The following is a 25,915-nucleotide window of genomic DNA, read 5'->3' as shown; positions in this document are numbered from 1 at the left end:
CTTGACTGTAGGCAAGAAATACTTGTCTTTGTACTCCTCACCTGATTGCCGCCACACACACTTGACATCATCTGAACCAAACACGTTTATCTTGGTCTCATTAGACCACAGGACATGGTTCCAGTAATCCATGTCCTTAGTCCGTAGTTTGCTGAAGACAAGCAGACTTTCTTGTGCATCATCTGTAGAAGAGGCTTCCTTCTGGGATGACAGCCATTCAGACCAATTTGATGCAGCGTGCGGCGTATGGTCTGAGCACTGACAGGCTGACTGACCCCCCACCCCTTCAAACTATGCAGCAATGCTGGCAGCATTCATACTCCTATTTCCCAAAGACAACCTCTGAATACGATGCTGAACACGTGCACTCATCTTCTTTGGTCGACCATTGCAAGGCCTGTTCTGAGTGGAACCTGTCCTGTTAAACCTCTGTATGGTCTTGGTCACCATGCTGTAGCTCAGTTTCAGAGTCTTGGCAAGCTTCTTATAGCCTAGGCCATCTTTATGTAGAGCAACAATTTTCTTTTTCAGATTCTCAGAGAGTTCTTTGCAATGAGGTGCTATGTTGAACTTCCAGTGATCAGTAAGACAGAGTGAGAGCGATAACACCAAATTTAACAAACCTGCTCCCCATTCACATCTGAGACCTTGTAACACTAATGAGTCCCATGGCTAATAGGCAAAATGCCTAATTGGGCCCAATTTGGACATTTTCACTCAGGGGTGTACTCACTTTTGTTGCCAGCGGTTTAGACATTAATGGCTGTGTGTTGAGTTATTTTGAGAGGACAGCAAATTGACACTGTTATACAAGCTGTACACTCACTACTTTACATTGTAGCAAAGTGTCATTTCTTCAGTGTGTCACATGAAAAGATATAATAAAATATTTCCAAAAATGTGAAGTGTGTACTCACTTTTGTGAGATACTGTATATAGGCGTATAAAGAGGACATGTCATTGCCCTATACATGTGTATAGGAGTATAAAGAGGACCTGTTATTGGCTCTATACATGTATGTAGGAATATAAAGAAAACCTTTCATGGCTCTTATACATGTATGTAAGAGTATAAAGAGGACTGGTCATGGCTCTATACATGTATGTAGGAGTGTAAAAGGACCTGTCAGGTCTCAAAACATTTATTGTAGGTATACTAATTTTTGTGAGATACAGTGTATATATATATATATATATATATATATATATATATATATATATATGGCTGCAACTAACGATTATTTCCATAATCGAATAGTTGGCCGATTATTGTTTTGATTAATCGATTAATAACCCGTTCCCACCGAGCATACGCAGATGTGCGTACTCGGCTTTTGGGGGTTATACTGGGATGATGCCCGCAGCTGCAGGCATCATCCCAGTACCGTTGTTTAGAGCAGGCGATCGGCTATCCAGAGATAACAACCGATGCGGCTAAAAGCCCCCCCCCCGCTGCTCTTCCCGGGCCTCCTGGTGGCACGGGAGACCGGATCGACAATCCGCCGCTTCTGGTGGCTAGTGACAGACTGGAATGAAGCCAGAAAAGGCTTCATTCCAGCCTCCTGACTGTAAACACGGAAGCAACGTCACTTCCTATTTACTCGGCTGCCAATGGCGCCAGTTTTTAAAAAATATACAGTATTCAGAATCCCCGAAAACGGCGATTCTGAATAATTTGAAGTGCAAAGGAGAGATTTGGGGTGTTTAAGACCGCCAATCCCTCCATAAAGAGTACCTGCCACCACCTATAACTATCACAAGGGATGTTTACATTCCTTATGACAGCAATAAAAGTGATCTTTTTTTTTTTTTAAACACAACTTAATAATATAAAAATAAATAATTATATTATAATAAAAAATTTATTTTTTAAAGCGCCCCATCCCCGCGAGCTTTCGCAGCAAAGAAACTGCATGCGTAAACGGTGTTCAAGTCACACATGTGAGGTATTGCCGCAATCGTCAGTGCGAGAGCAATAATTCTAGCACTAGACCTTCTCTGCAACTGTAACCTGGTAACCGTAAAAAAATGTTTTAAAGCTTCGCCTATGGAGATTTTTAGGTACCGTAGTTTGTCGCCATTTCACGAGTGCGTGCAATTATAAAGCGTAAAGTGTGTTTAAAACAACGCTGCACAAATACCATGTGACCTAAAATATTGCAACAATCGCCATTTTATTCTCTAGATTCTCTGCTAATATATATATATATATATATATATATATATATATATATATACACACACACACATACACACATATATATATATATATATATATATATATATATATATATATAATATGGTTGGGGCTCTAAGTAATTTTCTAGCAAAAAATATGGATTTAATGTGTAAACACCAAATGTCAGAAATGGGCTTAGTCATGAAAGGGATAACCTTAAATAAAGTGTGGTGTATAATTTAGTTAACCACTTCAATACAGGGCACTTAAACACCTTCCTGCCCAGACCAATTTTGAGCTTTCAGCGCTGTCGCACTTTGAATGACAATTGCGCAGTCATGCTACACTGTACCCAAATGAAATTTTTATCATTTTTTCCCCACAAATAGAGCTTTCTTTTGGTGGTATTTGATCACCTCTACGGTTTTTATTTTTTGCGCTACAAATAAAAAAATACCGAAAATTTTGAAAAAAAAAATGTTTTTTTTTGTTTCAGTTTCAAACCTTTGTAAATAAGTATGTTTTCTCCTTCACTGATGGGCACTGATGGGGCTACACTGATGGGCACTGATAAGGTGGCACTGATGGGCACCAATGTGGCACCAATGAAGTGGCACTGATAGGCGGCACGGATGGGCGACACGGATGGGCGACACGGATGGGCGACACGGATGGGCGACACGGACGGACACTGATAGGTGGCACAAATTGGCACTGATAGCTGGCACGGATGGGCGGCACGGATGGGCATGGATAGGCGGCACAGGTGGGCATAGATAGGCGGCACAGGTGGGCATAGATAGGTTGGCACAGGTGGGCATAGATAGGCGGCACAGGTGGGCATAGATAGGCGGCACAGGTGGGCACTCAGGCGGCACAGGTGGGCACTCATAGGCGGCACAGGTGGGCACTCATAGGCGGCACAGGTGGGCACTCATAGGCGGCATCGGTGTTATAGTAATGGATGCCAATCAGTGCCAAACAATAATGCATGCCAATCAGTGATGCCCATTGTGGCCACTGATTGGCATCCATTATGGGCACTGATTGGCACCCATTGTGCTGACTGGCACCCTGGTGGTCTAGGGAGGATTATGTATTTTTATTACCTTGGCACCCTGGTGGTCTAGTGGTGTCCCTGGTGGTCCAGTGTGGGCATCCTTGGGGGGGGCTGTGCTGATAATCGATCAGCACAGACCCCCCCTGTCAGAGGAGCAGCCGATCGGCTCTCCTCTACTCGCGTCTGACAGACGCGAGTGAGGGAAAGCCGATCACCGGCTCTTCCCATTTACACTGTGATCAGCCGTGATTGGACACGGCTGATCACATGGTAAAGAGTCTCCGTCGGAGACTCTTTACCGAGATCGTAGTTGCCGGGTGTCAGACTGACACCCCGCAAACAACGATCGCCGCGATGCGCGCCCCCGGGGGCGCGCAGCGGCTCATTATCCTAATCACGTCATATGACGTCAGGTTAGGATAATGAAACCACTTTGCCGCCGTCAATTTGTAATAGGGCGGGCGGCAAGTGGTTAATATGTAAAGTTTTAAAAAAAAGGCAACTTATTCCTAAATATCTCTTTATGTAGTGGTAAATATAAATAACCAACTATATGGTTAGAGATCAAAATCTCTAATCCACTGAAAATAACAGACAGAATAACAGTATATACCGTTAGAGGTTGAATCTAGAAAATATCATCAGACTCAGAGATCATTTTTTTTTATTTAAAAGAAAAAAAGTTAAAGATTGTATTGCAGATTTTCAAACAGAACTGTAACATATCATAAGCTGGTCATATAAAAACAATGTCTCCCTTCAAGAAAAAAAATTCATTTTAAGGACGTTCGTTCAATTTTCTAATCATTAGTGGGGTCAAATCGACATTTGTTTTCAACCACAGTGACGGGAAAATATAGAAATGGTAGAAAACTTCTTGTTTAAAGGACAGTGTGGTTTTTATTCTGAAATTACATTCATTTTTAACCACTTGCCGACCGCCGCACGACGATGTACGTCGACAGAATGGCACGGGCAGGCATATGGGCGTACATGTACGTCCCTGCCTTCCCACGGGTGGGGGGCCCAATCGGGCCCCCCCCCGGTGCCAGCGGTGGTCGGTTTTCGTTCAGAAGCGATCCGGGATAAGGGGGCGGCCATTCATTCATGGCCACCCCCTCTCGATCGCTCCTGACGAATGGAAGTGAGGCGTGACATCACTTCCTCTCCTGTAATGTAAACACAGGAGAGGAAGTGATGTAATCTCTCCTCCGTGTCGGTAGTTTTCGTTTCGGCACCGAGGAGAGAGGATCGGTGAGTTGCACCAACACGACACTTCACAGTAGAACATGCCAGGCACACTCACACCCCCCCCTTCACCCCCCGATCACCCCCCCAATCACCCCTGCCCCCCCAGTCACAGTGACACCAATAGAATTTTTTTTTTGCATTGGTGTCATTTGTGACTGTAATAACTGTTAGGGCAGTTAGGGTTAGCCCCCTTTAGCTCTAGGGTACCCCCCTAACCCCCCCAATAAAGGTTTAACCCCGTGATCACCCCCCGTCGCCAGTGTCACTAAGGCTGGGTTCACATTGCAGCGGTTTATGAGAACGGATGTGATTCGCACCGCACTGCAGTGCAAATCACATCCGATCTCTGTGCGATTCGAGTTCAGCCATACAGATAGTATGGCTGAATTCGCGCCGCACCCGCCGCAAATTCGCACGGGACCCTTTTTTTGGTCCGCAGCAGAATCGGATCGCATGGGTGTTCACACCATGCGATCCGAGTTTGCAGATCGCACTGCGATATGCGAACTGATCTGGGGGTGTCATTAACATTTCACTGACACTCCCAGCAGTTCGCATAGGGCAGTGTGAACTGCCGCCGGGAGGCATGCGATGCGGGAACCCGCCGCGGATTTGTGGCGTTCCCACATCGCTCCAGTGTGAACCCAGCCTAATAAGCGATCGTTTTTCTGATCGCTGTATTAGTGTCACAGGTGACGCTAGTTAGGCAGGTAGGTATTTAGGTTCGCCGCAGCTTTTTATAGCGCCAGGGACCCCCATATACTACCGCATAAAGCCCCCTGATTGCCCCCTAGTTAACCCTTTCACCAGCGATCACCATATAACTGTTACAGGTGACGCTGGTTGGTTAGTTATTTTTTTATAGTTTCAGGGCACCCGCCATTTATTACCTAATAAAGGTTTAACCCCCTGATCACCCGGCGGGTGTCATTTGTGACTGTAATAACTGTTAGGGCAGTTAGGGTTAGCCCCCTTTAGTTCTAAGGTACCCCCCAACCCCCCCAATAAAGGTTTAACCCCGTGATCACCCCCCGTCGCCAGTGTCACTAAGGCTGGGTTCACATTGCAGCGGTTTATGAGAACGGATGTGATTCGCACCGCACTGCAGTGCAAATCACATCCGATCTCTGTGCGATTCGAGTTCAGCCATACAGATAGTATGGCTGAATTCGCGCCGCACCCGCCGAAAACTCGCACGTGACCCTTTTTTTGGTCCGCAGCAGAATCGGATCGCATGGGTGTTCACACCATGCGATCCGAGTTTGCAGATCGCACTGCGATATGCGAACTGATCTGGGGGTGTCATTAACATTTCACTGACACTCCCAGCAGTTCGCATAGGGCAGTGTGAACTGCCGCCGGGAGACATGCGATGCGGGAACCCGCCGCGGATTCGTGACGTTCCCGCATCGCTCCAGTGTGAACCCAGCCTAATAAGCGATCGTTTTTCTGATCGCTGTATTAGTGTCACAGGTGACGCTAGTTAGGCAGGTAGGTATTTAGGTTCGCCGCAGCTTTTTATAGCGCCAGGGACCCCCATATACTACCGCATAAAGCCCCCTGATTGCCCCCTAGTTAACCCTTTCACCAGTGATCACCATATAACTGTTACAGGTGACGCTGGTTGGTTAGTTATTTTTTTATAGTTTCAGGGCACCCGCCATTTATTACCTAGTCTCACTAGTGTACCCCTAAATTTAGGGGTGTCTACTTTCCAAAATTTGGCCTTCAAAACTGTAATAGGTAGTGAGAAGTGAAATCAAAAATTTACGCCCTTAGAAAGCCTGAAGGCGGTGCTTGGTTTTCGGGGCCCCGTACGCGGCTAGGCTCCCAAAAAGTCCCACATATGTGGTATCCCCGTACTCAGGAGAAGCAGCAGAATTTATTTTGGGGTGTCATTTCACATATGCCCATAGCATGTGTGAGCAATATATCATTTAGTGACAACTTTGTGTAAAAAAAAAAAAAAAATTTTTTTTTGTCATTATTCAATCGCTTGAGGCAAAAAAATAAAATATTCAATGGGCTCAACATGCCACTTATCAATTTCCTTAGGGGGTCTACTTTCCAAAATGGGGTCATTTGGGGGGGTTTTGTACTGCCCTGCCATTTTAGCACCTCAAGAAATGAGATAGGCAGTCGTAAACTAAAAGCTGCGTAAATTCCAGAAAACGTACCTTAGTTTGTAGATGTGACAACTTTTGCGCAAACCAATAAATATACAGTTATTGACTTTTTTTTTACCAAAGACATGTGGCTGAATACATTTTGGCCTAAATGTATGACTAAAATTGAGTTTATTGGATTTTTCTAATAACAAAAATTAGAAAATATCATTTTTTTTCAAAATTTGCGGTCTTTTTACGTTTATATCGCAAAAAATAAAAATCGCAGAGGCAATCAAATACCATCAAAAGAAAGCTCTATTTGTGGGAAGAAAAGGACGCAAATTTTGTTTGGGTACAACATTGCATGACCGCGCAATTACCAGTTAAAGCAGCGCAGTGCCAAATTGTAAAAAGACCTCTGGTCATTGACCAGCAAAATGGTCCGGTCTGAAAGTGGTTAAACAGAATGTTGAAAGCAAATGAAAACTTTCTTTCATTTAGCGAAAGTACGAAGATTTTTTGTCTGAATATTCTCGTCTGAAAATTGATTCTTGTGGCCAGCATAAGGCTCAGCACACACCTATGCAGTTTGCTTTTGATCTGTTTCTGTAGTGCTTTTTGCTGTGCGTTTTGATTTTTGCGCACGTGATTTTGCTGCGATTTGCGTTTTTGCATTTTATGCCTTTTTTTGGCCAATTTGTTGTTGGACAGATTTAAAACAAATAAAAATTGCTGTAAAAACACATTACACGCTTTTCTTCTTTCTCCATTGAAGTACTGTATTTATTGGCATATAACACGCACAGGTGTATAACACGCACTTTCATTTCAGGAGGGAAGTTTCAGGAAAAAAAACGTAAATTTTAAATGAAGAACTTTGAAGCAAAATAAGGGTCAGTGCCCATCAATGCAGCCTCACCACTGCCCATCTGTAGCCTGATCAATGCCATCTGCAGGCTCACAATTGCCCATCAACGCAGCCTGATCAATGCCCATCTACAGCCTCACAATTGCGCATCAATGCAGGCTGATCAGTGCCCATCTGCAGCCTCACCTTAGATTACTGCTGCCTCGGAGGGGACAGGGATGGGGCGGGACAAGTGCCATCAGATTACATACAGCGCAAATCTGTTTACTCGGCAGCCTCTTTAATACAAAGTTCTATGATAGACAGAACAGTGGTCCAATGACGGCCCAGGAGACGGGACTTCCTATACAGAGGCCGCTGAGTAAACAGGAGATTCTCGCTGTATGTAATCTGACGGCTCTTGTCTTGTTCCCTCCTAGGCAGCCCAAATTGGAGTATCGGCGTATAACACGCACACACTATTTGCACCCGATTTTCAGGGTGAAAAAGCGAGTGTTATACGCCAATAAATACAGTATATTGAACCAAAAAAGCCCTGTTTTTGCACTGAAAAATGTCGCTGGTCCTTTCCAAATACGCAGCAGATGAAAAAAAAAAGCATAACTGTGAACGTTAAATAAAACTGTAGTGTGTTTCTGCAAAAAGCACCAAACAACACATAGATGTGAACCAGACCTAATGCCGCGTACACACGGTCGGACTTTCCGGCAGAAAAAGTCTGAAGGAATCATTTCATCGGATATTCCGATCGTGTGTGGGCTTCAGCGGACTTTATTTTTCGTAAAGTCTGACGGCCCTAGAAATAGAACATGTTTTAAATCTTTCCAAACTGAATCTATTTCTATCTGGAAAACCATTTGTCTGTATGCTGTTTCCGACGAACCAAAAATGACGCAAGGGCAGCTATTGGCTACTGAACTTCCTTTTTCTAGTCCCATCGTGCGTGCTGTAAGTCACCGCGTTCTAGACGATTGGACTTCGATGTAATCGTGTGTAGGCAAGTCTGTCTTAGCGGAACTCTGTTGCAACTCAAAAAAGGTCTTTTGTACATGGCATAAGACGTTTAGTAACAGAATGGGGTTCAATAAAAAAATAGGCCTTTATATATAGTACAAAAAGAGCAAATAATCACTACTGTAAGTAAGAGGTTAATTTTTTTTACTGTGCAACAGTGAATATAATATTTGCAGTAGCGATTATTTGTTCTTTTTGTACTATAAAGGGCTCTTTTAAATTTTTTTAACCCCATTATGTTACTAGGCGATTAATCGATTACAAAAATAGTAATTGATTAATTTCATAATGGATTAGTTGCCGATTAATCTATAAGTTGTTTCAGATATATATATATATATATATATATATATATATATATATATATATACAGGGACCTGATAAAATACCATTATAAATAACAGGGGGGCATGGTGTTCTATGAGGTATATATATATATATCGGAGTGGACCTCATAGGACCCCATTAAGGACATACTAAAAGGAATGACAGAATGGAATGCCCATAGACTTTAACAGGGAGATGGAATGCCCATAGAGAATAATGGAACAAAGTGGAATGCCCATAGAGAATAATGTAAAAAAAAAAAAATCAATGAGAGAGTCTTTAGACATATCAAATTTATTTTTTGCAAACCTACTTTTAAATATCAGTGGCCATGTTTAATATTTAGATCAGGTGGGATCATTATTGTTTTCTATGGAATGACAAACATATGACAGAATGGAATGCCCACAGACTATAATGGGAAGCAAGATGTGACCTGGAGTCAGAACCATTGGTCATATCAGATCAATCTTTAGCAGACATACTCTCTACGTTCAGCAGTGATGTCCAAATTTGACATTAAACGGGATTATTATTGTTTTCTATGGAATAACAAACATATGACAGAATGGAATGCCCATAGAGTATAATGGGAAGTAAAATATAAACTCATTCGCAGGCAAATCTGGGAGACATAGCAATAAATCCTTTACCACAGCTGTTCCTCAAGTAGAGTAGCAGATTGTAAAATTGAGATTATTTGGGATTACAGCTGTTTTCTATGGAATGGCAGATACATAATAGAAAGGAATGCCCATAGAGTATAATGGGAAGCAAGACGTGACCTGGAGTCAGAACCATTGGTCATATCAGATCATTCTTTAGCAGACATACTTTTGAACATGTCATTTATTTTGGAAATTTGGAAAGAACATGAAAATGCATTTTTTTTTTAATTTTAACAAGTTGTCTATTTATACAATATTTCTAACACATAGCATGTACACAGCAAAATAACACCACAGATTCACCTACTCCTTCTGAGTATGGCGATACCACATGTGGGAGACTTTTCCACAGCCTGGGCACATACAGAGGCCCAACATGCAGGGAGCACTGTCTAGGGGAATACATTTCAAATCTAATTTGACTACCTATTACACTTTTGGGAGGCACTGTAGTGGCATCGATGAGAACTGATGTGGCATGGATGAGCATGAATGGGGATGGATGAGCCATGGATGAGGATGATGGAGCATGGTTGAGCCATGAATGTGGATGCCTGAGTATGGATGGGATGACTGGGCATGAATGGGTATGGCTGGTTACGGCGGTGCATGGCTGAGTATGGATGGGATGGCTTATTAAGGCTGAGTATGGTTGGGTATGGCTGAGTATGGATAGGGGTGGATGGGATGCTTGTGCATGGATGGGTGAATAAATGCTGCAATGGACACAGAGCAGCACTGTGGGAACTACAGATCCAACCCCACAGCGCTGCTGCACCTGATCTCTCCCCTCTCCGTTCACACTGTGCTGGTCGGTACAGAGAGGGGAGAGAGAAACCGGACATGACTCCAGTTTGTTCATTTGCCGGAGCGATCACGTGGTAAACGGCTGCCGTCAGCGACCATTTATTGTGATCCGTGGTCTGGTCACGGATACTCCTGTGTGTGCACGCCTGCGATTCTGGGAGGACATCATAGTAGGCCCTCCTTGAGTTATCGAGCCAGGTTGTAGCCATCATTTGGCAATAGCGCGGTTGTTAAAGGGTTAAATCAAGGTGGGACACTTATGCAGTGTAGCCAGAATACTTCTTTCAAGATTGCATCCAATGGGGACCTCCTCAATTTTGCAACAAACACACATCAAAAAAGATACAATCCCAATCTTTCCAAAAATATTCATATACATTGCAGGTAATCTGAGATCAGCGACTGCACAGTTTTGACCTTAAAGTGGGAGTCCGCCATTTTTTTTTTTTTAAAAGCCAGCAGCTACAAATACTGCACTTACCCACTTACCCGCCCAGCGCGCCCACGATGTCGGCACCCGAAGCCGATCTCTCGATCGTCTCTCGGGTGCTGCCGCCGCCATCTTGGGTATGGGAATCAGGAAGTGGAGCCTTGCGGCTTCATTTCCCGGTTCCCTACTGCGCATGCGCGAGTCACGCTGCGCAATAAGGATGGTCTCCGCTGTCTCTGGGATCCGTATGTTTCCCAGCAGGCAGCGGGGGACCTTCGGAAAGGAACGTAGATTCTGCGGAAAGAGGGCGTAGCTTCTGCAGAATCTACGCCGGAAGTGGGTGCAGATACCTGTACTGTACAGGTACCTGCACCCCCCTCCCCCCTGAAAGGTGCCAATTGTGGCGCCGGAGGGGGGGAGGATTCCAATGAGCGGAAGATCCACTTTAGGGTGGACCTCCGCTGTTCTTCATCAAGCAGCATGTGTGCATGATGAAGAACATTGTTACGTTTGAAACTGTGCACTCACTTATCTCAGATTACCTGTAATGTATATGCTTATTTGAAGTAAAGAGAATATTGCAAAGATCGGGATTGCATCTTCAATTTTTATACATAAAAAACTGTCTTAAAGAAAGGCAAAGCCTTTAAATAAGGCTGTTGTCTCAGAAGGAATACATGTCCCTTCTAACTAGCTATATCTTTCAGGTTTGCCTGCAAAAGAGTTGGTATATATCAGGGATATGCAATTAGCGTATCTCCAGCTGTTGCAAAACTACAAGTCCCATCATGCCTCTGCCTCTGGGTGTCATGTTTGTGGCTGTCAGCGTCTTGCAGTGCCTCATGGGACTTGTAGTTCTGCAACAGCTGGAGGACCACTAATTGCATATCCCTGATATATATTATACTCTATGGGCATTTCCTTCTTTCATTCCTTAGAAAACAATTTTAATCCAATTTGTCTTGATTTTAAATATTGCCGCTGAATTTGGAGAGTATATCTGCTAAATATTTATTTGATATGTTGAATGGTTCTGACTCCGGGTCACATTTTACTTCCCATTATATTCTATGGGCATTCATTTCTATCATTTATCTGTCATTCCATAGAAAACAACTGTAATCCCCAAACATCTCAATTTTAGATTCTGCTACTCTACTTGTGGAACACCTGTGGGAAAGGTGAAGTTGCTATGTCTCTCAGATTTGCCTGCAAGCAAGTTTATTAAATTTTGCTTCCCATTATACTCTATGGGCATTCCACTCTGTCATTCACCCTTGTCATTGCATAGAAAACAATAATAATCCCGCTTCAACTCAATATTAAACATTACCTTTCATTATGGACAGAATGTCTTCTAAAGATTGTTCCGATATGTCGAATGGTTCCCAGTCCAGGTGACGTTTTGCTTCCCATAATACTCTATGGGCATTCCTTTCTGTCATTCACCTTTGTCAATCCATAGAAAATAATAATAATCCCACTTCATCTCAATATTAAACATTGTCACTGAACATGGAGAGTATTTATGATAAAGATTAATCTGATATATTGAATGGGTTTGATTCCAGGTGAAATCTTGCTTCCCATTACACTCTACGGCAGGGATATGTAATTAGCAGACCTCCAGCTGTTGCAAAACTACAAGTCCCATCATGCCTCTGCCTCTGGGTGTCATGCCTGTGGCTGTCAGAGTCTTGCAGTGCCTCATGGGACTTGTAGTTCTGCAACAGCTGGGGGTCCGCTAATTGCATAGCCCTGCTCTATGGGCATTCCTTTCTATCATTTATTTGTCATTCCATAGAAAACAGCTGTAATCCCAAATAATCTCAATCTTGCAATCTGCTACTCTACTTGAGGAACAGCTGTGGTAAAGGATAAATTGCTATGTCTCTCAGATTTGCCTGCAAATAAGTTTATATTTTACTTCCCATTATACTCTATGGGCATTCCATTCTGTGATATGTTTGTCATTCCATAGAAAACAATAATAATCCTGTTTAATGTCAAATTTGGACATCACTGCTGAACGTAGAGAGTATGTCTGCTAAAGATTGATCTGATATGACTAATGGTTCTGACTCCAGGTCACATCGTCCTTCCCATTATACTCTATGGGCATTCCATTCTGCCATTCACCTTTGTTATGCCATAAAAAACAACACTAATTCCATCTAATCTCAATATTAAACATGGCCACTGATATTTAAAAGTAGGTTTTAAAAAAATAAAATATTTATATGTCAAAAGAGTCTGTCACAAATTATTATTTTTTTCCATTATTCTCTATGGGTTTTTCACTTTGTTCTATTATTCTGTACGGGCATTCCAGCTCCCTGTTAAAGTCTATGGGCATTCCATTCTGTCATTCCTTTTAGTATGTCCCCATCATTATATATATATATATATATATATATATATATATATATATATATATATATATATATATATATATATATATATATATATATAGATAGATATATATATATATATATATCTATATATATATATCTATACATATATAGATATATATATCTATCTATATATATCTCTATATATATATATATATATAGTTCTCTCAGTGTTTTATATATATATATATATATATATATATATATCTCTATAGATATATATATATCTATAGATATACATAGATATATATATATATATATATATATATATATATATATATATATATATATAACACTGAGAGAACCCATAGAATAGAATATCAGATTTAGGAACTCACAAGCAGCCTCTCCGTGTTTGCAGGGATACAGATGCAGAGCGCTCCACACAGGGACAGCTCATTTTCTCCATCATTCATAATAACTACTACAATACAGAGGCGTCCTCTCAGCCAACATACACAAAGCCCAATAAACACTGATAGGCCCGCACTCACGTTCAGCCAGCATCGCCATGGTGACTCCGGGGGGGAGGGAGGAACGAAACACGTGACGAGTAAAAACAGTGAATCAAGTCGCGTGACGGATGGGCTACAAACGCGTGAGGGCCGTCACGTGCCCAGCGACTGACGTCACCGCAGGAGGAGTACCAACGGTCCGCAAGGGGTATAAATAGAGACAGCAGAGGCCGGCGTGCCCAGATGTTCGTTGGCTCTCGGACAGGGAACATCTCTTTCTGTTAGCTCCGGGCTTAGCCACCGCTATCACTGATCACATGGCAACGGAACTCTGCAAAAGGCACAATGAAAAACAAAACCCACAGGAAAGTTGGAGCAAATATATATCTATTTATCTGTATCTATTCTATGAGGTCCCTCCCCTCATATATATATAATACACAGATAGTGGAGGCCCGTCTATAGGGGGCGCCCCCCCCCCACCTGCCATGTAGTCAAAAAAAAAAAATGTTTTTTTTTTTTTCTTTAAAAAAAAAAAAATGTTTTTTAAACATGTCCCTTTAAGAATTTTTTTTTTTTAAATTTCCCTCCCTATGTGCACTGGCGCTGGGCACAGTGCAATATAGGAAGCGCCACGTCTATGCAATCACAAGATTGCAGACGAGGAGCTTCATTTGGCCAAAAAAAGAGCGCTCTGTGGTGCAGCCGATCGCGCCACAGCTTCTGGTGCGATCGACTGGCCAAGCAAGTGCATAGACTTGCACTTTGAGTGAGCTGTGGGCGGTGCGTCCGACGTTGGCACGGCACTTCACTGTTCTGCCCGCCTGAGAGGATCAGGTAAGGGGCTGCCGCATGGCAGCTTACAAATTCTTGTATGGGGGGCTAATGCTGCCGACCACCGATAATAACCCTTTTTTTGAAATCTTGTTGGGGGGGGCAGGTATAGGGGTTAATGCTGCCAACCACCAATAATAACCCTTTTTTTTTAAATCTTGTTGGGGGGGTTTGCTGCCGACCACCGATAATAACTTATTATCAGTGGTCGGCAGCATACACCCCCAAACAAGATTAAAAAAAAAAAAGAGTTATTATCGGTGGTCGGCAGCATTAACCCCCATACCTGCCCCCTCCCAAACAAGATTTACAGGTTGTAGATATGTGTGATTTGCATGTTGTAGATATGTGCGATTTACAGGTTATAGATATGTGCGATTTACAGGTTGTAGATATGTGCGATTTGCATGTTGTAGATATGTGCAATTTACAGAATGCAGATATGTGCTATTCACAGGTTGTAGATATGTGCGATTTCCATGTTGTAGATATGTGCAATTTACAGAATGCAGATATGTGCTATTCACAGGTTGTAGATATGGGCGATTTGCAGGTTGTAGATATGTGAGATTTTTAGGTTATAGATATGTGCTATTTACAGGTTATAGATATGTGTGAATTGCATGTTGTAGATATGTGCAATTTACAGGTTGTAGATATGTGCAATTTACAGAATGCAGATATGTGCTATTCACAGGTTGTAGATATATGAGATTTGCAGGTTGTAGATATGTGCGATTTGCATGTTGTATATATGTGCTATTTACAGGTTGTAGATATATCTGATTTGCATGTTGTAGATATGTGCGACTTACAGGTTGTAGATATGTGCGAGGTCAGAAGGCTAGCCACTGCAGTGGGTTGACACTTGTCATCCCTTTATTTTTTTTTGTCCAGGGTTCAGTGTGCTACATAACCTAAGGCTAGAAAGTACTGGGGTTGTAAACACACAGCCTGGCTTACCACACCGTTGGTAACTCCACCGTGGCCGGTCCCAAGTCCGTGCTGAGAAAGGAGGAGGGTAGATTTGAACTGAAAGTGCCAGTAGTACATACCCTAAGCCTAGAAAGGAGTACTGGAGTTGTACACAGAGCCTGGCCACTGCAGCGGGTTGACACTTGTCATCCCTTTATTCTTTTTGTCCAGGATTGAGTGTGCTACATAACCTTAGTCTAGAAAGTACTGGGGTTGTACACACACAGCCTAGCTTACCACACCGTTGGTAACTCCACTCCAAACTTTTTGTCTAGGATTGAGTGTGTTATGTAGGGTCAGTAGTACATACCCTAAGTTTGTAAAGGAGTACTGGGGTTGTACACACAGCTTGGCCAAAGAGAACCGACAGGCATTTACCTCCCTTGCGGGAAACGTATCGGTTCAAGGTCAGAAGGCTAGCCGAGCTCTGGTGCCACCTTGTCAGCATGAATTTAGGATTTTTACCGGTCAATATCTCCGGAGCCATAAGTCTTAGGAACTTGAAACTTGGTAGAGCGGAGCAGCTTAACCTATTCCATGTATTTACCAAGTATGGTGTCCGTGACACCAGATGGTTCAGGAGATCCAGTCACCCAAAGAGGAGCAACCTTGCGGGAAACGTATAGTGATAATTTTCACCATACCACGTTGCTAACTCCAGCGTGGCTGATCCCAAGTTCGTGCTGAGAAAGGAGGAGGGTCAATAACCATTGTTCAATGAGCTTCAGGCAGTTATCTGTGCAAAGGGCTAAAAAGATATTGTAGACAGTCCACTTTAGGACTACATTACATTAGAGTAGTGTTTATATCTTTTCTCTGCTGTCCCGTCTGGTGTGCATAGTCTCTACTGTAAAGTGTGGGAATAGGGTATACCCCTTTACGGAGGATAGACAGCAGCACCTGTTCGCCCAGAGTATGGTGAATTGTCTGGAGGACCCTACAGTTACAAAACATACACGAGGGAACACAGTTTTTTAGTTTCCACTATACCGTGTTGTTGGTAACGTCACCGTGGCCGATAAAGGAGGGATTTGGCGGGTAAGGGCCAGTACATACCCTAAGTCTGGAAAGCAGTACTGGGGTTGTACTTAGAGCCTGGCCAAAGAGAACCGACCGGCACTTCGTTCCCTTGCAGGAAATGTAGTGGTTCGAGGTCAGAAGGCTAGCCACTGCAGTGGGTTGACACTTGTCATCCCTTTATTTTTTTTGTCCAGGATTCAGTGTGCTACATAACCTAAGGCTAGAAAGTACTGGGGTTGTAAACACACAGCCTGGCTTACCACACCGTTGGTAACTCCACCGTGGCCGGTCCCAAGTCCGTGCTGAGAAAGGAGGAGGGTAGATTTGAACTGAAAGTGCCAGTAGTACATACCCTAAGCCTAGAAAGGATTACTGGAGTTGTACACAGAGCCTGGCCACTGCAGCGGGTTGACACTTGTCATCCCTTTATTCTTTTTGTCCAGGATTGAGTGTGCTACATAACCTTAGTCTAGAAAGTACTGGGGTTGTACACACACAGCCTAGCTTACCACACCGTTGGTAACTCCACTCCAAACTTTTTGTCTAGGATTGAGTGTGTTATGAAGGGTCAGTAGTACATACCCTAAGTTTGTAAAGGAGTACTGGGGTTGTACACACAGCTTGGCCAAAGAGAACCGACAGGCATTTACCTCCCTTGCGGGAAACGTATCGGTTCAAGGTCAGAAGGCTAGCCGAGCTCTGGTGCCACCTTGTCAGCATGAATTTAGGATTTTTACCGGTCAATATCTCCGGAGCCATAAGTCTTAGGAACTTGAAACTTGGTAGAGCGGAGCAGCTTAACCTATTCCATGTATTTACCAAGTATGGTGTCCGTGACACCAGATGGTTCAGGAGATCCAGTCACCCAAACAGGAGCAACCTTGCGGGAAACGTATAGTGATAATTTTCACCATACCACGTTGCTAACTCCAGCGTGGCTGATCCCAAGTTCGTGCTGAGAAAGGAGGAGGGTCAATAACCATTGTTCAATGAGCTTCAGGCAGTTATCTGTGCAAAGGGCTAAAAAGATATTGTAGACAGTCCACTTTAGGACTACATTACATGAGAGTAGTGTTTATATCTTTTCTCTGCTGTCCCGTCTGGTGTGCATAGTCTCTACTGTAAAGTGTGGGAAGAGGGTATACCCCTTTACGGAGGATAGACAGCAGCACCTGTTCGCCCAGAGTATGGTGAATTGTCTGGAGGACCCTACAGTTACAAAACATACACGAGGGAACACAGTTTTTTAGTTTCCACTATACCGTGTTGTTGGTAACGTCACCGTGGCCGATAAAGGAGGGATTTGGCGGGTAAGGGCCAGTACATACCCTAAGTCTGGAAAGCAGTACTGGGGTTGTACTTAGAGCCTGGCCAAAGAGAACCGACCGGCACTTCGTTCCCTTGCAGGAAATGTAGTGGTTCGAGGTCAGAAGGCTAGCCACTGCAGTGGGTTGACACTTGTCATCCCTTTATTTTTTTTGTCCAGGATTCAGTGTGCTACATAACCTAAGGCTAGAAAGTACTGGGGTTGTAAACACACAGCCTGGCTTACCACACCGTTGGTAACTCCACCGTGGCCGGTCCCAAGTTCGTGCTGAGAAAGGAGGAGGGTAGATTTGAACTGAAAGTGCCAGTAGTACATACCCTAAGCCTAGAAAGGATTACTGGAGTTGTACACAGAGCCTGGCCACTGCAGCGGGTTGACACTTGTCATCCCTTTATTCTTTTTGTCCAGGATTGAGTGTGCTACATAACCTTAGTCTAGAAAGTACTGGGGTTGTACACACACAGCCTAGCTTACCACACCGTTGGTAACTCCACTCCAAACTTTTTGTCTAGGATTGAGTGTGTTATGAAGGGTCAGTAGTACATACCCTAAGTTTGTAAAGGAGTACTGGGGTTGTACACACAGCTTGGCCAAAGAGAACCGACAGGCATTTACCTCCCTTGCGGGAAACATATCGGTTCAAGGTCAGAAGGCTAGCCGAGCTCTGGTGCCACCTTGTCAGCATGAATTTAGGATTTTTACCGGTCAATATCTCCGGAGCCATAAGTCTTAGGAACTTGAAACTTGGTAGAGCGGAGCAGCTTAACCTATTCCATGTATTTACCAAGTATGGTGTCCGTGACACCAGATGGTTCAGGAGATCCAGTCACCCAAACAGGAGCAACCTTGCGGGAAACGTATAGTGATAATTTTCACCATACCACGTTGCTAACTCCAGCGTGGCTGATCCCAAGTTCGTGCTGAGAAAGGAGGAGGGTCAATAACCATTGTTCAATGAGCTTCAGGCAGTTATCTGTGCAAAGGGCTAAAAAGATATTGTAGACAGTCCACTTTAGGACTACATTACATTAGAGTAGTGTTTATATCTTTTCTCTGCTGTCCCGTCTGGTGTGCATAGTCTCTACTGTAAAGTGTGGGAAGAGGGTATACCCCTTTACGGAGGATAGACAGCAGCACCTGTTCGCCCAGAGTATGGTGAATTGTCTGGAGGACCCTACAGTTACAAAACATACACGAGGGAACACAGTTTTTTAGTTTCCACTATACCGTGTTGTTGGTAACGTCACCGTGGCCGATAAAGGAGGGATTTGGCGGGTAAGGGCCAGTACATACCCTAAGTCTGGAAAGCAGTACTGGGGTTGTACTTAGAGCCTGGCCAAAGAGAACCGACCGGCACTTCGTTCCCTTGCAGGAAATGTAGTGGTTCGAGGTCAGAAGGCTAGCCACTGCAGTGGGTTGACACTTGTCATCCCTTTATTTTTTTTGTCCAGGATTCAGTGTGCTACATAACCTAAGGCTAGAAAGTACTGGGGTTGTAAACACACAGCCTGGCTTACCACACCGTTGGTAACTCCACCGTGGCCGGTCCCAAGTCCGTGCTGAGAAAGGAGGAGGGTAGATTTGAACTGAAAGTGCCAGTAGTACATACCCTAAGCCTAGAAAGGATTACTGGAGTTGTACACAGAGCCTGGCCACTGCAGCGGGTTGACACTTGTCATCCCTTTATTCTTTTTGTCCAGGATTGAGTGTGCTACATAACCTTAGTCTAGAAAGTACTGGGGTTGTACACACACAGCCTAGCTTACCACACCGTTGGTAACTCCACTCCAAACTTTTTGTCTAGGATTGAGTGTGTTATGTAGGGTCAGTAGTACATACCCTAAGTTTGTAAAGGAGTACTGGGGTTGTACACACAGCTTGGCCAAAGAGAACCGACAGGCATTTACCTCCCTTGCGGGAAACGTATCGGTTCAAGGTCAGAAGGCTAGCCGAGCTCTGGTGCCACCTTGTCAGCATGAATTTAGGATTTTTACCGGTCAATATCTCCGGAGCCATAAGTCTTAGGAACTTGAAACTTGGTAGAGCGGAGCAGCTTAACCTATTCCATGTATTTACCAAGTATGGTGTCCGTGACACCAGATGGTTCAGGAGATCCAGTCACCCAAAGAGGAGCAACCTTGCGGGAAACGTATAGTGATAATTTTCACCATACCACGTTGCTAACTCCAGCGTGGCTGATCCCAAGTTCGTGCTGAGAAAGGAGGAGGGTCAATAACCATTGTTCAATGAGCTTCAGGCAGTTATCTGTGCAAAGGGCTAAAAAGATATTGTAGACAGTCCACTTTAGGACTACATTACATTAGAGTAGTGTTTATATCTTTTCTCTGCTGTCCCGTCTGGTGTGCATAGTCTCTACTGTAAAGTGTGGGAATAGGGTATACCCCTTTACGGAGGATAGACAGCAGCACCTGTTCGCCCAGAGTATGGTGAATTGTCTGGAGGACCCTACAGTTACAAAACATACACGAGGGAACACAGTTTTTTAGTTTCCACTATACCGTGTTGTTGGTAACGTCACCGTGGCCGATAAAGGAGGGATTTGGCGGGTAAGGGCCAGTACATACCCTAAGTCTGGAAAGCAGTACTGGGGTTGTACTTAGAGCCTGGCCAAAGAGAACCGACCGGCACTTCGTTCCCTTGCAGGAAACGTAGTGGTTCGAGGTCAGAAGGCTAGCCACTGCAGTGGGTTGACACTTGTCATCCCTTTATTTTTTTGTCCAGGATTCAGTGTGCTACATAACCTAAGGCTAGAAAGTACTGGGGTTGTAAACACACAGCCTGGCTTACCACACCGTTGGTAACTCCACCGTGGCCGGTCCCAAGTCCGTGCTGAGAAAGGAGGAGGGTAGATTTGAACTGAAAGTGCCAGTAGTACATACCCTAAGCCTAGAAAGGAGTACTGGAGTTGTACACAGAGCCTGGCCACTGCAGCGGGTTGACACTTGTCATCCCTTTATTCTTTTTGTCCAGGATTGAGTGTGCTACATAACCTTAGTCTAGAAAGTACTGGGGTTGTACACACACAGCCTAGCTTACCACACCGTTGGTAACTCCACTCCAAACTTTTTGTCTAGGATTGAGTGTGTTATGTAGGGTCAGTAGTACATACCCTAAGTTTGTAAAGGAGTACTGGGGTTGTACACACAGCTTGGCCAAAGAGAACCGACAGGCATTTACCTCCCTTGCGGGAAACGTATCGGTTCAAGGTCAGAAGGCTAGCCGAGCTCTGGTGCCACCTTGTCAGCATGAATTTAGGATTTTTACCGGTCAATATCTCCGGAGCCATAAGTCTTAGGAACTTGAAACTTGGTAGAGCGGAGCAGCTTAACCTATTCCATGTATTTACCAAGTATGGTGTCCGTGACACCAGATGGTTCAGGAGATCCAGTCACCCAAAGAGGAGCAACCTTGCGGGAAACGTATAGTGATAATTTTCACCATACCACGTTGCTAACTCCAGCGTGGCTGATCCCAAGTTCGTGCTGAGAAAGGAGGAGGGTCAATAACCATTGTTCAATGAGCTTCAGGCAGTTATCTGTGCAAAGGGCTAAAAAGATATTGTAGACAGTCCACTTTAGGACTACATTACATTAGAGTAGTGTTTATATATTTTCTCTGCTGTCCCGTCTGGTGTGCATAGTCTCTACTGTAAAGTGTGGGAAGAGGGTATACCCCTTTACGGAGGATAGATAGCAGCACCTGTTCGCCCAGAGTATGGTGAATTGTCTGGAGGACCCTACAGTTACAAAACATACACGAGGGAACACAGTTTTTTAGTTTCCACTATACCGTGTTGTTGGTAACGTCACCGTGGCCGATAAAGGAGGGATTTGGCGGGTAAGGGCCAGTACATACCCTAAGTCTGGAAAGCAGTACTGGGGTTGTACTTAGAGCCTGGCCAAAGAGAACCGACCGGCACTTCGTTCCCTTGCAGGAAACGTAGTGGTTCGAGGTCAGAAGGCTAGCCACTGCAGTGGGTTGACACTTGTCATCCCTTTATTTTTTTTGTCCAGGATTCAGTGTGCTACATAACCTAAGGCTAGAAAGTACTGGGGTTGTAAACACACAGCCTGGCTTACCACACCGTTGGTAACTCCACCGTGGCCGGTCCCAAGTCCGTGCTGAGAAAGGAGGAGGGTAGATTTGAACTGAAAGTGCCAGTAGTACATACCCTAAGCCTAGAAAGGAGTACTGGAGTTGTACACAGAGCCTGGCCACTGCAGCGGGTTGACACTTGTCATCCCTTTATTCTTTTTGTCCAGGATTGAGTGTGCTACATAACCTTAGTCTAGAAAGTACTGGGGTTGTACACACACAGCCTAGCTTACCACACCGTTGGTAACTCCACTCCAAACTTTTTGTCTAGGATTGAGTGTGTTATGAAGGGTCAGTAGTACATACCCTAAGTTTGTAAAGGAGTACTGGGGTTGTACACACAGCTTGGCCAAAGAGAACCGACAGGCATTTACCTCCCTTGCGGGAAACGTATCGGTTCAAGGTCAGAAGGCTAGCCGAGCTCTGGTGCCACCTTGTCAGCATGAATTTAGGATTTTTACCGGTCAATATCTCCGGAGCCATAAGTCTTAGGAACTTGAAACTTGGTAGAGCGGAGCAGCTTAACCTATTCCATGTATTTACCAAGTATGGTGTCTGTGACACCAGATGGTTCAGGAGATCCAGTCACCCAAAGAGGAGCAACCTTGCGGGAAACGTATAGTGATAATTTTCACCATACCACGTTGCTAACTCCAGCGTGGCTGATCCCAAGTTCGTGCTGAGAAAGGAGGAGGGTCAATAACCATTGTTCAATGAGCTTCAGGCAGTTATCTGTGCAAAGGGCTAAAAAGATATTGTAGACAGTCCACTTTAGGACTACATTACATTAGAGTAGTGTTTATATCTTTTCTCTGCTGTCCCGTCTGGTGTGCATAGTCTCTACTGTAAAGTGTGGGAAGAGGGTATACCCCTTTACGGAGGATAGACAGCAGCACCTGTTCGCCCAGAGTATGGTGAATTGTCTGGAGGACCCTACAGTTACAAAACATACACGAGGGAACACAGTTTTTTAGTTTCCACTATACCGTGTTGTTGGTAACGTCACCGTGGCCGATAAAGGAGGGATTTGGCGGGTAAGGGCCAGTACATACCCTAAGTCTGGAAAGCAGTACTGGGGTTGTACTTAGAGCCTGGCCAAAGAGAACCGACCGGCACTTCGTTCCCTTGCAGGAAATGTAGTGGTTCGAGGTCAGAAGGCTAGCCACTGCAGTGGGTTGACACTTGTCATCCCTTTATTTTTTTTGTCCAGGATTCAGTGTGCTACATAACCTAAGGCTAGAAAGTACTGGGGTTGTAAACACACAGCCTGGCTTACCACACCGTTGGTAACTCCACCGTGGCCGGTCCCAAGTTCGTGCTGAGAAAGGAGGAGGGTAGATTTGAACTGAAAGTGCCAGTAGTACATACCCTAAGCCTAGAAAGGATTACTGGAGTTGTACACAGAGCCTGGCCACTGCAGCGGGTTGACACTTGTCATCCCTTTATTCTTTTTGTCCAGGATTGAGTGTGCTACATAACCTTAGTCTAGAAAGTACTGGGGTTGTACACACACAGCCTAGCTTACCACACCGTTGGTAACTCCACTCCAAACTTTTTGTCTAGGATTGAGTGTGTTATGAAGGGTCAGTAGTACATACCCTAAGTTTGTAAAGGAGTACTGGGGTTGTACACACAGCTTGGCCAAAGAGAACCGACAGGCATTTACCTCCCTTGCGGGAAACATATCGGTTCAAGGTCAGAAGGCTAGCCGAGCTCTGGTGCCACCTTGTCAGCATGAATTTAGGATTTTTACCGGTCAATATCTCCGGAGCCATAAGTCTTAGGAACTTGAAACTTGGTAGAGCGGAGCAGCTTAACCTATTCCATGTATTTACCAAGTATGGTGTCCGTGACACCAGATGGTTCAGGAGATCCAGTCACCCAAACAGGAGCAACCTTGCGGGAAACGTATAGTGATAATTTTCACCATACCACGTTGCTAACTCCAGCGTGGCTGATCCCAAGTTCGTGCTGAGAAAGGAGGAGGGTCAATAACCATTGTTCAATGAGCTTCAGGCAGTTATCTGTGCAAAGGGCTAAAAAGATATTGTAGACAGTCCACTTTAGGACTACATTACATTAGAGTAGTGTTTATATCTTTTCTCTGCTGTCCCGTCTGGTGTGCATAGTCTCTACTGTAAAGTGTGGGAAGAGGGTATACCCCTTTACGGAGGATAGACAGCAGCACCTGTTCGCCCAGAGTATGGTGAATTGTCTGGAGGACCCTACAGTTACAAAACATACACGAGGGAACACAGTTTTTTAGTTTCCACTATACCGTGTTGTTGGTAACGTCACCGTGGCCGATAAAGGAGGGATTTGGCGGGTAAGGGCCAGTACATACCCTAAGTCTGGAAAGCAGTACTGGGGTTGTACTTAGAGCCTGGCCAAAGAGAACCGACCGGCACTTCGTTCCCTTGCAGGAAATGTAGTGGTTCGAGGTCAGAAGGCTAGCCACTGCAGTGGGTTGACACTTGTCATCCCTTTATTTTTTTTGTCCAGGATTCAGTGTGCTACATAACCTAAGGCTAGAAAGTACTGGGGTTGTAAACACACAGCCTGGCTTACCACACCGTTGGTAACTCCACCGTGGCCGGTCCCAAGTCCGTGCTGAGAAAGGAGGAGGGTAGATTTGAACTGAAAGTGCCAGTAGTACATACCCTAAGCCTAGAAAGGATTACTGGAGTTGTACACAGAGCCTGGCCACTGCAGCGGGTTGACACTTGTCATCCCTTTATTCTTTTTGTCCAGGATTGAGTGTGCTACATAACCTTAGTCTAGAAAGTACTGGGGTTGTACACACACAGCCTAGCTTACCACACCGTTGGTAACTCCACTCCAAACTTTTTGTCTAGGATTGAGTGTGTTATGTAGGGTCAGTAGTACATACCCTAAGTTTGTAAAGGAGTACTGGGGTTGTACACACAGCTTGGCCAAAGAGAACCGACAGGCATTTACCTCCCTTGCGGGAAACGTATCGGTTCAAGGTCAGAAGGCTAGCCGAGCTCTGGTGCCACCTTGTCAGCATGAATTTAGGATTTTTACCGGTCAATATCTCCGGAGCCATAAGTCTTAGGAACTTGAAACTTGGTAGAGCGGAGCAGCTTAACCTATTCCATGTATTTACCAAGTATGGTGTCCGTGACACCAGATGGTTCAGGAGATCCAGTCACCCAAAGAGGAGCAACCTTGCGGGAAACGTATAGTGATAATTTTCACTATACCACGTTGGTAACTCCAGCGTGGCTGATCCCAAGTTCGTGCTGAGAAAGGAGGAGGGTCAATAACCATTGTTCAATGAGCTTCAGGCAGTTATCTGTGCAAAGGGCTAAAAAGATATTGTAGACAGTCCACTTTAGGACTACATTACATGAGAGTAGTGTTTATATCTTTTCTCTGCTGTCCCGTCTGGTGTGCGTAGTCTCTACTGTAAAGTGTGGGAAGAGGGTATACCCCTTTACGGAGGATAGACAGCAGCACCTGTTCGCCCAGAGTATGGTGAATTGTCTGGAGGACCCTACAGTTACAAAACATACACGAGGGAACACAGTTTTTTAGTTTCCACTATACCGTGTTGTTGGTAACGTCACCGTGGCCGATAAAGGAGGGATTTGGCGGGTAAGGGCCAGTACATACCCTAAGTCTGGAAAGCAGTACTGGGGTTGTACTTAGAGCCTGGCCAAAGAGAACCGACCGGCACTTCGTTCCCTTGCAGGAAATGTAGTGGTTCGAGGTCAGAAGGCTAGCCACTGCAGTGGGTTGACACTTGTCATCCCTTTATTTTTTTTGTCCAGGATTCAGTGTGCTACATAACCTAAGGCTAGAAAGTACTGGGGTTGTAAACACACAGCCTGGCTTACCACACCGTTGGTAACTCCACCGTGGCCGGTCCCAAGTCCGTGCTGAGAAAGGAGGAGGGTAGATTTGAACTGAAAGTGCCAGTAGTACATACCCTAAGCCTAGAAAGGATTACTGGAGTTGTACACAGAGCCTGGCCACTGCAGCGGGTTGACACTTGTCATCCCTTTATTCTTTTTGTCCAGGATTGAGTGTGCTACATAACCT

This window comes from Lithobates pipiens, unplaced genomic scaffold (assembly GCF_037356315.1).
Source record: "Lithobates pipiens isolate NorthernLeopardFrog02 unplaced genomic scaffold, aLitPip1_a1.2 Scaffold_16, whole genome shotgun sequence".
NCBI lineage: Eukaryota > Metazoa > Chordata > Amphibia > Anura > Ranidae > Lithobates > Lithobates pipiens.
The sequence above is the reverse complement of the archived record's forward strand: the minus strand, read 5'-3'. Positions refer to the sequence as shown.